The sequence below is a fragment of the Petaurus breviceps genome, unplaced genomic scaffold (assembly GCF_028583685.1).
Source record: "Petaurus breviceps papuanus isolate PSGF00001 unplaced genomic scaffold, PetGlider_PUasm1.0 208, whole genome shotgun sequence".
In the NCBI taxonomy this organism is placed as follows: Eukaryota; Metazoa; Chordata; class Mammalia; order Diprotodontia; family Petauridae; genus Petaurus; species Petaurus breviceps.
Genome location: NW_027185852.1, coordinates 10664691 through 10668516, shown reverse-complemented (window position 1 = coordinate 10668516; position 3826 = coordinate 10664691). Strand labels below are relative to the sequence as shown.

The 3826-nt window shown below is 43.2% G+C and overlaps 1 long non-coding RNA gene across 1 annotated transcript in view; it reads right to left on the bottom strand.

Moving 5' to 3' along the window:
* The window catches only part of LOC138165160 (uncharacterized), a 3300-nt gene extending 913 nt beyond the window's left edge, over positions 1-2387 (bottom strand). Inside the window, exon 1 of the long non-coding RNA XR_011169283.1 lies at positions 2200-2387. This is a non-coding gene — a long non-coding RNA (uncharacterized lncRNA). The remainder of the gene's footprint in view (positions 1-2199) is intronic.
* Between the last annotated feature and the right edge of the window lie 1439 nt (positions 2388-3826).

The window sequence follows — 3826 nt, the reverse complement described above, 5'->3', positions numbered from 1 at the left end:
GAGAGAGAGAGAGAGAGAGAGAGAGAGAGAGAGAGAGAGAGAAGAAGGAGGAAGAAGGGGAGAGAGGAAGAAGAAGAAAAGAAGAAGAGAGGAGGGAGGGAGGAAGATAGAGAGAAAAAAGATAATGGAACATTTATTATGTGAGCACTGGAGATCCAAGGTGGCTACTCTCTCTGAGCTTCCACTCTAAGACAGAAAGACAAAGCATGAAGAGGTTCCAAGGCCTGGGGAGGGGGGATTGAAGAGGATGTATGCCCAAAAGCAATGCAGCTGGAGTAGACTGGCGTAGATCAGAGGGTACACCAGTGGTATAGAGTGAAAACCAAGGCTGGACCTTCTCCCAAGAGTTCCAGAGCCATCAATCAGTGATTTGGCCTCAGGGTGGAGTCCTCTCTAGGGGGGTAGGCAGCTCTTGTGGAGGTGGAAAGAGGGTGGTAACCAACTTTGGTGAAGGGAGTTTTTTAATACAGCAGTTTCTTCTACAAATGAAATCACAGCTCCAGTCCCTTTCTCTCCCTATTTCTGGGAAGTTCTAATGGCTCTGCAGCCAGTATATTAATGTTCCAAACATTCCTGTGTGTCAAGGAAGCAGACAGATATGACATTTTGTCCCCATTGCATAGCCTGAGGTCCATGAGGAAAAAGAGTCCTAAATTCCATGGGAGGTTATTCCCCGTGCCTGGATGTGCATGCCCTCCAAGTGAACAGGCAGCCTCTGAGTCCTCCTGACTCCAAATCAATGCTGCTATGATCAAAATGTTGAAATCTTCCTTCATGACCTCTTTGGCCACAAAAACTTGCATGATATTCCCATTTGAAAGTCGTCTCATTCTTTTCAAATATTCCCTAAATACTTCATCTGGATCTCTCCTTTGCCCCTTCACATTGGCCCAGTGGGTAGAGAGCTGGACGCAGAGTCAGAAAGACCTGGGCTCACAGAATCTAAGCTGGGAGGGGCCTTGGAAGTCACCAAGTCCAAGCTAACCATCTCATGGATGAGGGAACTGAGGTTCTAACAGGTGAGTATCAAAGCCACTAAGATTATATCTGGCAGGGTTTTGAAGGTCATCCATCTCCAAATCCAGCCTCCTGTCCATGGAGGTATACAGCCTGTCAGGGTTGGGCTTAAAGAAGAAAAGACAGAAGACAACAAGGAAATGGCCAGGCAAAAACGAGATACATTTGCCTACGTAGAGGTGAATCTCTGTGTATACCTCTTAAAAGTGTGTGTGTGTGTGTGCATGTGTGCATGCAAATCATATGTATACACTTCAAAGTTTCTATGAGTAATTTCCTTTTTCATACTTAATTAATTATATGTATCTTTCTCCTTATCTCTCTCTACCTCTACGGGAGGAAATAATGAAACCAGGAACACTGGAAAGATTTATGTGTGAGGGTTCTGGACTTGAAGTCAGGAAGACCCAGGTTCAAATCCCACCTTGGATGCTTATTAGCTTTACGACACTGGGAAAATCATTTAACTTCTTTTTTGCCTCAGTTTCCTCACCTGTAAAATGAGAGCATTGGACTGGATGACTTCTTTTTAAAATTTTTTTGTTACAGCTATATGACTTCTAAGATCTCTTTCATCTCAAAATCTATGACCCCCTATGTCCCATGATCCTATGTTATTGATTCATGGCTGATCCCTGGACACTGTATGATAATGATTTTATTAATCTCTAGTGGATTCCCTGTCACAAATTCCATAATTGCTGTTCCAACTTCATTTTTCTCCTCTAGGCAATTCTGCCTTGTCAGTCAATCAATCAGCTGGTATTTATTAGGTACCTCCTGTGTGTGCCAGGAACTCTAAGTCCTAGGAATACAATGAAAGGTTAAAAAAAAAATTCCCTGCTCTCAAGGAACCCAAGGTCTAAGGGAGGAGACCACAAGAAAAGAAGTATACACAACCAATGTCTACCCAGGATAAATTGGAGGGAATCAGCAGAAGGGAAATCACTAAGATTAGGGAGACGTGGGAAAGCTTCTTGCAGAAGCCCTTGCCCTCTCTCATCCTCTTCTTCTTCTTTTGGAGACATTTGGGGTTACATGACTTGCCTGGGGTCACACAGCTAGTGTCTGAGGCTGTATTTGAACCGGATCCTTTGGACCTCAGAACCGGTGCCCCATCCCCACCATGGTGCCACCTAGCTGCCCCCACACTCTTCTTTACCCAGAAGATTGAGGCCATACCTTGGGAGCTCCTTCAGCTCTCCAATCTCCTCCAAACTAGTGCGCATGTCCAAAGCCCTTTCCTTGTTCACCCATCCTCTTCTCCTTGTTCCTGTCGCAGAGAAGGAATCCGTTCTCTTGCATGGCCGTCCTTCCCCTCCCATCCATGTTTCCTCTCTCATCTTTCTTTCCTCACTATCTACGGGTTCTTTCCTAATACCTACACATGTGTACATCTCTCTATCTTAAAAACAAACAAATACAACTTCCTTTTACCTCATCAGCCCCTCCTACGGTTGTCTTACAGGTCTCCCTCTCGCTGCTAAATTCCCAGAGACAGCTTAGAGAGACATGCTGTTATGGTTGGAGTCAGTGAACCTCAGTTCCCAATCCCAGCTCTACTCCTTCCTAGCTGTATGACTTTAGGCCAGTCACTTACTCTCGAGGTCTCAGTTTCCTTATCTGTAAAAGGAAAGAGTTGGATAAGGTTCTTATCCTGTTCTTAATGTGTTATGAACTCCTTTGGCAGTCTGGTGAAACCTAGGGACTCTTTCTCAAAATGTTTTTAAATACATAAAACCAAAAAAAATGTGATTATAAAGGAAATCAATCATGTAAAAATTATCAAAATACTTTTTTTAAAAACAAGGAAAGAATTCAAATTAAAAATCCTTGGACTGATCTCCAAAGTCTCTTTCCATCTATGAGCCTATGAATTTCCTCAATGTCTTTCAAAGTAGCTTTGAGTACCATCATTCAGTGGAAATAGTTTTCTTCAAGGTTACCATACCTTCTTTTCTCCCTCAATTACAAGTAGTTTTCTTTCTTTTTTTCTGAGAGTATGTACAACGTCTCACACCCACATTCCCCCACTTCTGAAATGATAAAATAAAGTTCTATTTTTCTTGCACCTTTTCCTGAGCTGAGTTTGGTCATCCTTATTACAAAGCTTTCAGTTTTATTCATTTATTTTTAAAGCTGTGATCTCTTCACCACCACAGCTGATGATCATCAGTCCTCTGCCTCTTTGATAATTATGAAGTTGACAGGCATGTCATTTTCCCAGAGCGTCTCTCCTTCCTTGGCTTGTGACCCTCTTCTTTCCTGGCCTTTCCATTTCTCCATTTCTTACTTGGTGATCATCCTATTTCCCATCATGTGGCAGTCCCCCCCACACACACACACACATACCCAGGCTCTCTTCTCTTTTCCCTTTCCATCCCCTCCCCTGGTGAGTTCATCAGCTCCCACGGATTCAATGACCACATCTATACATCAATTTTTCACTTGATCTCCAACTGCCTAGTGGATATCTCTCCCCCTGAATTCGCCATGTCCAAACTTCAATTCACTGTTTTCCTTTCTTAACCTGCCCCTCCTTCAGACTTCCACATTACGGTGGAGGGCATCACCATCGTCTCTGTCACCTCACTTCATGAATGACCCTTCCCTCTGCCTTCTCTCACTAGTCAATTGCCAAGACCTGTCAATTCTATTTCAACATCTATCTCTGCTCCCTTCTTCCCACTTATATGCCTCCCCTCTAGTTGAAAACCGTACTAGCTTCCTAACAAAGTGTGCCTATTCTTAGTATGTCCCCTCTCCAATCCATATTTCATACAACTATTAAATTTATTCATTCAATTCC